Below are 10,216 nucleotides of genomic sequence, written 5' to 3' on the forward strand. Positions count from 1 at the left end.
GCACATACCCTCCCCAATGTCCATAATCCCACCCCCTTCTCCCAAACCCCCTCCCCCCAGCAACCCTCAGTTTGTTTTGTGAGATTAAGAGTCACTTAAGGTTTGTCTCCCTCCCAATCCCATCTTGTTTCATTTATTCTTCTCCTACCCACTTAAGCCCCCATGTTGCATCACCACTTCCTCATATCAGGGAGATCATATGATAGTTGTCTTTCTCTGCTTGACTTATTTTGCTAAGCATGATACGCTCTAGTTCCATCCATGTTGTCGCAAATGGCAAGATTTCATTTCTTTTGATGGCTGCATAGTATTCCATTGTGTATATATACCACATCTTCTTGATCCATTCATCTGTTGATGGACATCTAGGTTCTTTCCATAGTTTGGCTATTGTGGACATTGCTGCTATAAACATTCGGGTACACGTGCCCCTTTGGATCACTACGTTTGTATCTTTAGGGTAAATACCCAATAGTGCAATTGCTGGGTCATAGGGCAGTTCTATTTTCAACATTTTGAGGAACCTCCATGCTGTTTTCCAGAGAGGTTGCACCAGCTTGCATTCCCACCAACAGTGTAGGAGGGTTCCCCTTTCTCCGCATCCTCGCCAGCATCTGTCATTTCCTGACTTGTTGATTTTAGCCATTCTGACTGGTGTGAGGTGATATCGCATTGTGGTTTTGATTTGTATTTCCCTGATGCCGAGTGATATTCTCCAACCCTCTTGATTCCTTCTTCCACATTCTGCAGTCGAGTTCTGATGTATTTATTTCACTTCATGTGGGCCATCACATTCATCTAGCCTTCAAGATCATTCAAAAAAAAAAGATCATTCCAGCAGCTACTAGAAGCACCTTCCAGGGCTCTTGCAAGATTGTGAAGTCCTGTGTCATGGGAGAGTGCTCCCCTGCTAACAAATTTTCCCACAGAGAGAGAGAGAGAGAGAGATGTTTTTATGTTCTGGCGGTGGAGGGGGGAGGTGGTTGTTGGTTTGTTTTGGCTCCTTTGATTCAGTCCCTACTGAATCAACTTGCAGACACACTCTCTCAATCCCTTCCCAGGGCATATTATCCAGGCCCCAGGGAAAGCCCTGTCTTCTCAGCAGACTCAACAGTTGCCCAGAGGTTTGACCCTTATTATTTTGTCTGATGATAAGAAGGGAACAATGAGGTAGCTGGTAAGGAAGTGTCTTACAAGACACCTGCCTTATTTAAGGAATCTGCATGTTCTTCAAGCGAGGAAGGTGTTCTTCCTTCCAGCAAGATGTCAGAAGTTTGAGAGGAACCTGGAGGTTTAGCAATTTCCAATGCATTCATCTATATATTCCCATTCTGGATTACAGGGTCTCATGACTTCTCTATCAAAGCTCTGACTAGGTAAGAGACTTGCCAGGCTGAAATTCAGCCTTCTCCAAAACTCTTCCAGTCTCACAATTAAGTCCTAGATTTGCTCTTCAGCTTTGTTTTCCCTCCTGCTGCAGGACATGAAGCCTCTTTCTAGGGGCAAAGGAAGCATTTGACTAACATTTTAATTGAAATTGGTTATTGATTGCTCAGATCCTGCATTTTTCTCTCTTCAGAGGATCAATGGCATTCTGCAGCAGCCACTCAATAATTTTCCCCAGTATCTCTCAAATAGAAGATATTCTACGATATCTACGATATTCTACAGTTCATCCCATTCACGTGAACTCTGTCTCAGTTCAGCAGATACAGGTGGTATCTTAGCATTTACGCTGTAAGAACATGCCTAGGGAGTAAAGGGACTCTTAGCGCTGTTTTCACCACCATGATGGAATCATATTGCCAGAAAGTTGGCAAATGGCCCAACACCAGAATGCTGTCCTTAGAGTCTCCTAGCAGCCAGTCTTAGAATGGGTTCCCTATGTGCAGAGCCTAAGGCAAGCAACTGGGCACATGTGGTATGTGGTAGAAAAACCCTTCAAGAGAAACACATAAGAGGGTAAGAAAGGCTAGACAGAATTGGGGAAAGAAGGGTATGGACTGGGGCACCTAGGTGGCTTAGTCAGTTAAGTGTCCCACTCTTGGTTTTGGCTCAGGTCATGATCTCAGAGTGGTACAATTGAGACCCACAATGACTCCATGCTCAGTGGGGGGTCTCCTTGAGATTCTCTCTCCCCCTTTCCTTTGCCCCTCCCCCTGCTCACAAGCATGTGTTCTCTCTCTCTCTCAAATAAATAAATAAAATCATTTTAAAAACAAAAAAAGGAGAGATGTGGTCTCAGCCAAGTTCTAGCCTTGCCCTAATCCAAGGAGATCACCATAAAGTTGCCCTAGTCCTCTCTTCCTACCCTCTTCCTAAGACTTAAATACCATGTGGTCTTTTGTATCCCTGTGCAGTCATTGTCCCAGGAGGAGGGGTATATGATCTCTTGGCAAAGAGACTCTGACAGTCAAGGGCGCTTCTCTAGCAATGGAGAACTTGAGCCATTAGTTACCACCACCAGAGAAGCTGGAGGATGGAAGCACCTGTCCAATATAGGGGATCAAATTAGGACATTACAGCACCCACTGTGCTCCTAAACCTTTAAACAATGTCCTGGAAAATGTCCATTTAGTGGTCAGCAAATTCTCCCATGTTATCAGAACTTTCCCTCTGCTTCCTAGCCTTAGATTAGTCAATAGTCACTCTCCTGACTTTCTTAGCCCACTTCAGCTGGACTGCTGTCCGCACTGTTCCATTGAGGCTGCCTTTGTCACCACCACTAATTAGGTACCTCTACACTGCCCAAATCTATAGTCACTTCTCTGTATTTACTTTACTTTTCTTCACTCAGTAGCTTTTAGTACACCCCTTACATACCCCTTCTCCTCTCTACCTACTCTCTTCCTAAGACTTAAATACCATCTCTCTGAGGATGATCCCCCAATCCATATCTCTAGCCCTAGTCTCCCTCTGGAATTCCTGACTCATATATCCAGTTGGCTACTTGACATCTCCAAATGGATATTTAATAATCATGAGATGTTACAAATTCTTGATTTCCCTCCCCTTTCATATCTCCTGCTCCTTCTGTCTTCTCACTTAGGTAAAAATTTTAGGAGTCATTCTTAACTCTTCTATTTCCCTCACCTCCCACATTAGATCTTTCGGCAAACCTATTAAAACCTCCCTACAAACATGTAACAAATTGGCATTCCTTTTCTCCATCTGTACTATGACTGCCCTAATCTGTAATACCATCTTCTCAACGTTGGACTACATGCGTGGTCTTCTCACTGGTCTCCCTGCCTCTGCCCTTACCCTTCTACAGCCTACTACTCTCCACAAGCAGTAGAAGGATCTTTTTAAAGCATAAATCAAAAAATAAAAATAAAAATAAAAAAAGCAAAAATCAGATCATACATTTTCCCAATCTAAAACTCCCCTAAGAGTTTCCATCACCCTAAAACAAAATCAAATTCCTTATTCAGGTTTGCAAAGTCCCAGTGTATTTCTCAAGCTTTATCTTCTGTGCCTCTGCCACTCTTTCCTCCACACTCACATCTCACTGCTCTTTGTTCCTCAGACATATCAAATTCATTCCTGCCTTAGGGCCTTTGCATTAACTGCACCCTCTACCTAGGATGCTCTTTTCTGGTTGGTCCCTTCTTACCACCAATGAGACAAGACTCAAATGTTACTTTGGAAAGGCCTTCACTAAACATCCAATCTAAACCAGCCAAATAATTATTCTCTCTGCATAATGCCCACTACAATTTAATATCGATGGATTAAGTGATTGACTGGTTGGCTGGCTTCCTACACCAGAATGTAAGTTGTAGGAAAGCAGAGACTCTACCTGATGGTTCCAGACCATTTCTCTTCCCTAAACCTGCACCTTTGAGATATGTGGCTTTCAAAGATACCACTTCCTCCCTCTCATTGTTGCTCACATCTCCCATCCTCAAGACCCTTCCATTCACTGAGCACATGCCTCAGTCTTCCTTTCCTCCCAACTTCTGCCATCACTTTCAACGATGATCTGCCCAGGTAAGCCATTCAGCACCCTTCTTAACTCTTTGGGCTCTACATCTTTAGTGAATTTTCTCTTACCCTATTTAAGCCATCCATCCACAGTGACAGCATGGACCTGGTCATTCCAGAATTGCGCTTCCTTTAAATTATGAATACACTATTAACAGGATCTAACCACAAGCTCCTATTTTTCAAACACTATGGCCCAAACTGCCCTACCCCCAAAAACCAAGTAGCAATCAAGACTCCAAACCACTGGACTTTATCTGTACTTTATCTGTATTTATCTGTATTATACTTTATCTGTACTTAGCGATCTTGTTCTATTTTATTTACTTATCAATATTAGATTCTCTGGTTTATTATGACTATTATCTTATAATCTCCCTCAACTATATTGTCCGTCTTCCTCCAAATCACACTTTTCTAGAAAATCCCCAAGTCTGGATAAAGCACAATATATTGTCACCAACCTCAAACTGACACACAAAACAGCCCAGCAATTCTCAGCATTTCTCAAGGAAGTTAATTTATTCTTCATATTTTTTCCACCACCACCACAACCCCTCTGATCTTTCATCTTTCTGATAACCTTGTCTCTCACTTCATACGAAAGCACAAATGAGAACTCTCCACTATTCCTGTGACATCCTGGCATCATCTTCCTTCCCATCCCAAAGGATAATATATCCCACCCTTTCTCAAGGCCAGTTCCTTCGTATGTGGTCTGGATCCTCTTTGTTGATATTTAATCAAGAACCGTGTTACTTTTTGTTACCACCCATTCTCTCTGATATCATGAGGCTCTTCCTTCATTGGCTCATTCCAGTGGCATAAAGCATACTTTAATCTCCTGACTTGAAAACAAATAAAACTTATCCTTGTGACATTATTCCTTCATTCCCATCCCATTTTGCTGCTCCCCCTTGCTACAAGCTATATTAACTCTGTCTTTTGTTTCCTATACTCTGAGGCACTGACATCTGCAACTCAATGACCCTGGAGGGACTATCCCTCCCAGGGCTAGCCTATACCTACAGATAGTAGATAATTCGCCACAAATGTATTTTTCAAATACAAACTAACCTATCCAGTGTCTACACCCCAATCAGCTCCTTTATCAAACTCTCATACTCCAGGCCATTATCCCCTGCCCAAATTACACCAGGGCCAGGGACCAGATGACTAGGAACAGCCCCTGTGCCATGGAGCAGGCCAAAATTATCCAAACTAGCCAATCCTTCACCTGTTTCCCCTGTTTTCCTCATTCCTTCCTGTGGAAACTACAATAAAGTCTCATGCTCTCAGCTCCCCCCTCTATCTGAACAACTCTGGTGTGCCCCTGTGTAACCCCTAATGGCATGGCATGTCCCCTCCCCTTGGGAACTAGAAGCAACCATCTTTCCAATGACAATTGTCTACTGATCTGTTGGCCCTACTACACCTCAGATATTCTATATTTTTTTTTTGAAACTCTAGGCTTCTTGAAAGTATTGCTTCTAGACCTGTCTCTCATGCTCATCCCCCTGCCTCAACTGATCCAGTCTAGTTTCTTATCTCACCAGTGCATTGAAGCTGCTCTTACCAAGATCCCCAATGAGGAGCAAATTCAGTGCTGACAAACAGAAGAGACATTTTCTGACCAGTCACTCATTCTTTCAATAAGTATTTATTAAATCTCTCTTGTGAGAGGTATTCAGACGCCAGCAGTGAAAAGGTCAGATAGGGCCCAATCCCCAAGGAGCTTACACACAAGTGAGGCAGACACACAATGAGCTAGTGTAACAGTGTTAAGGGGCACATACCAGGCAACACTCTTGCTGTCTTCAAATGGGCAACTAAGGCTCCAAACCAAGGATAAAGGGAAGTTAAGTACTCTCCTTCTCAGGATAGCTGCGGTTGTGAAGAGGGCCAGTGACTCTACCATAACCTACCAAGAGGCAACACCCTCCACCCCATACCTCTGTGCTGGTAAGATAGAGGCCTGGGGAAGGAAGAGAAGGGACAGACTCAAGTCTACAGTCAGTGCCTTATGGGTATTGTCTGTCAATACTAAGAGGCTTATCTCTCACCTCCCTATCTGGGCAGAAAGGGTATGCTTTCCACCCAAAACCAAATGAAATAAGGGCTCTAAAATAACTTGTCATAGAGTTTGGGGTTGCCAGCAAGAGGGAAAGAATGTTGTCTCTCTCCTTGGAATGGCTACTGGCCGAGCCACAGAAACTTGTGGCTCAATCTGGTACTGCTAAGGGAGCTCCCCAAGAGAGAATGACCAGTGCATCCTGATGTTTGAGAGTAAGCGTCAACACAGAGAATGCACACCTCCCACCCAGTGTTTCTTAAAGGAGGGGTGCTGACAAGAGTAACTCCATCAGAAAGGTTAAATGATTTCCCTAAACTCATCAGGCTCAATGGCAGAACCAAGACAAAAGGAGTCAGGGATCTGGGAGGGATGGGGAGCAAACCATCATAAATACAACTGGTTTATAGACTGGGGCTGAGGGCATAAAGGAGAAAGGCAACTTCCCAAAAGCAGAGTGAGCTACAATTTGAAATTTCAGGGTCCTGGGGAAAGATCCTGCCCACCTCCCCTGATGAAGAAACTAAAGTATCTTGAGATCTTTCCTTAAGAACATGTTTGTGGAGAGAAGGGTATGGGGCACTGAACATAGATTCAATGGATTCAATGGAAACAGGGCAAAGGATCCCAAAAGGGAAGGCCAGGGATACAAAAGGAAACTTCTGCTAGTTTATAAGTCTGACGTGGGCTCACCATGCAGTCTGCATGAGTACAGAAGGTCCCTTACCACCAGGACCAGCCTGGTTTCATTCCAAAACCTAAAAGCAAAGGGTCTTGACCCCAGAAATCAGTCGTGTTGATACAGGTTTATACAGCTTACAAAATTTGCTTATCACGTGATCTTTCCCCATCTTTCTTTGTCACTGTCATTTAGCTGAATTCCCACTAATAAATGTACTGGCTTTGCTTGGCAGGGTCCCAGAGTCTCATTCTCCAGAGTCAGTGGCCCTCACTGGGAGAATACAAGTATCCAGGCACTGGGTCGTGTCCATCTGAAAGGAAGCCTAAGGGAAAAAGTACAGGACCAGAACTAATGTCTAAGGGCTCTTCTTATTTTCTAAGCAACTTCTTGCTGCCTTAAAGCCTTTGCAGAATGAGGAGGGGTATTGGACGGGCTGGAGGAAAGAAGAGAAAGGGGGAGGAAGTGATGCGCGAGTGTGGGGGGCGGTGGAAGGTGGGAGGGGGAGGAGAAGAGGAAAAAAGGGATATTGATTGGTTGACTCATTTGTTGATTCTCACCCTCTCATTCCTCTATAAAAAACAGAGAAACGCCCAACTTACTTAAGCCGTAAGGTTACAATGAGCCGCAAATGAAATACGTGTGGAAGAATTCTTTAATGCATAGAGCACTGGGTCAACGTGAAGTTACGGTCAATTTTAAAAATAGATTGAAGTCCCTAAAATGACACAATTTAACACCGAGGGGGCCTCCTGACCCATACTACTTATTGTTTTTTTCCCCACTAGTTAATTTTTTTTTTTTAACTCCGCTTTGCCACAGAGCTGACAAATGTGACAAAAATGTTCTTTTCCGTCCACAAGTTCCTCCTGTCAAATACACACCACTGGGAGATGAATCGACAACTGGGGTTTGTCACCTCACGTGTCAAAATTGAGCAGCTGGCCTGTGCAGGGGTGGGTTTGACGATGTAGCCACACTAATTTATGTGACTAGGAGGCTGTAAAATGGTCCTTCATGTATCGGCTTTTAAAAATCAAGTCCAGAGTCTATAAAAAGTATCAAAAAGATTTTCATTATGGCCTGCTAAGAAAAAGGGAGGGCAGAGGCCGTGAAATGGAAATTAGGTAGGGATGAGAACTGTGACCAGTAATCAAGGAAAGGCAAGCTACCTGGACGCTAGATAGAAAGGTCCCAGGCATCACAGCCCCGTCCTGCAGCATTCAGGGAATTTTATATGGAGACTTTTTACTCTATGGCAAATGTCTTTAAATTCGCAGATGGACCTATTTTTGCTTTGGCTGTGCTTGTTTGGCTGATGGGTTGGTTGGTTGGTCTCTTCACTTGAGACTCTGAGCATAAAAGGGATATCACGGTATTTGCCCTGCACCCAAAGACCAAATGAAATTAAAACCAAGCATCCTATGAGATGATAGATAATCAGAGAGTACTGGAGAGAGAGAACACAGGAAGGATATCAGGAAACAAGAAAAGGGCACCTGGGTGGCTCAGTGGGTTAAGCCTCCAACCCTTGATTTTGACTCAAGTCCTGAGATCAAGCCCTTCCTTGTGTTCTGTGCTGAGCTTGGAGCCTGCTTAAGATTCCCTCTCCTTCCCCTCTGCTCCCTCCCCCAACTGGCATATGCATACACTCACAGGAGTGCTCTCACTCTCTAAAAAAAGAGAGAGAGAAAAATAAAGAGAGAAAAATAATAAAGATGGGAGGGAAAGCATGTTTATTTAGGCCATCAAATCGACCAAATCAACCTTGGGAATGATGGACTGAGACGGGAAGCCTGCTCATCTTTCAAGTGAAGGGAAAGAATAATTGAAGCATAGAAGAGTCAGGGCACTACTGACTCCTGTGGTGACATTTTGCCGAAGGCCATCTTCTGTTAGAGTGGGCGTCCAGTTAGACAAAGATGGAATCAAACAAAATCTGTCTTCATCCCATAATTGAAAAGCCAGCATATCTTCTAGTTTGTAAGGATCTCGGGCAAGGTAAAAAAAATCTACCAAGTTTAAGAACTTGACCAGCATTAGACTGAGCTGAGCTACCCATTAGTTTTTGCTCGAGTGTTATCCTCCCAGAGAGGCCCATTCAGGCAATGTTTTAGGGTGCAAACAACACCCTCCCTCTGCCCTCCACCTGTCCCTTATCCTGCTCTATTTTTTTCCCCAAAGCACTTATCATCTTATTATAGTCTACGTAATTTTCTTATTGTTTATTGTGTCTCCCCGCCACTAGATTAGAAGCCCTAGAAGAACAGAAACCTTATCTGCTTTGCTCGCTGATGGATTCCAACTGAATGGAACAGGGACTCACGCATAATATACCCTCAGTACATATTTGCTCAATGAATGAAGAGTCCTTCCTTAATCTCCAAGCCTCAAATCCTTCCAGAATCAGGTTTAGTCATGAGTTTAAAAATTTTAGGGTTAATCAGAGATACCTAAAGCCAGAGGTGAGATTAGAAGATACCAGAAAATACTTCCTAGGTATAAATAAAATTAGAAAATAAACTTTTTTAGCAAATGTTTATTTATATCAAAATACAAAACATTTCTGAAGCAGAGTAATGTTACATGAGGAGCAATTGAATACTCAACTTCTTTTAATCAGTTTAACTTGCAACACTCCCAGGATACCTTCACCGGCTACACATCTTGTCGTTTGATATGCCCTTTGTCCTCTTTTTGTTTGCGTATGTACGTGTTTGCTTGTTTTGATTTTTAACTCACTATATGAACGTGCAGTGTTACTGGCGATGAGTTGGTTAGTATCCAGCAAGCCTGAAAGCACCAGCAAGTGGAGCCTGGCATGGCAGCCTGAGCCAACACAGGCTGCAGATCTTCTCCCTAATTGAGTTTGGGGTGTCACTCGGTTTTTTAACTGGCAAGTGTCTAAGGCCAAAGGAGTCCTTGGTAGCCAGGGCAGGCATTATTGCTTAGGTGTGGCTTGGGGGTCATCTCAAACCGGGTCTTCTTTATGGTTTGGGAAGCAGGGGTAGGACAGCCAATTGAAACCCATCTGGAGGGGTGGCAGCTAGAATATCTGACCTGGAGCCCAGGAATGGAAGTCAAGGGACCCTGCAGGAGGAGCCCCCTTCCCTAAGAAAGCAAGCAAGAGCTGGAGAGATGAAAGGTTTCTCCCCATCTTGGCAGTCTGTGATTTGGTGGTTGGAGGTGCCTGCCTCTTGGATGGGCTCTTCATAGTTGCTTAGCATTTGGAGATTTTGAGGGAAAAGCACCTGGTTAAGAGTGTAGCTGTTTCCATACACCTCCATTCCCCGACAGAGAGGAAAGGGAAGGACAGGAAATAAGGGAGATGACACACTCCCCCTTTCATTACAACTAACCCACTTCCAGAGCCAACCTGGGTCTCCCTTTCAGACCCTCGGTTAGTGCATTCACTTTGGCATTGTACACCTGTAAGCACACACACGTACACATCCACACAGGCACACATACACAAATGC

Source organism: Mustela nivalis, assembly GCF_964662115.1.
Source record: "Mustela nivalis genome assembly, chromosome: 9".
In the NCBI taxonomy this organism is placed as follows: domain Eukaryota; kingdom Metazoa; phylum Chordata; class Mammalia; order Carnivora; family Mustelidae; genus Mustela; species Mustela nivalis.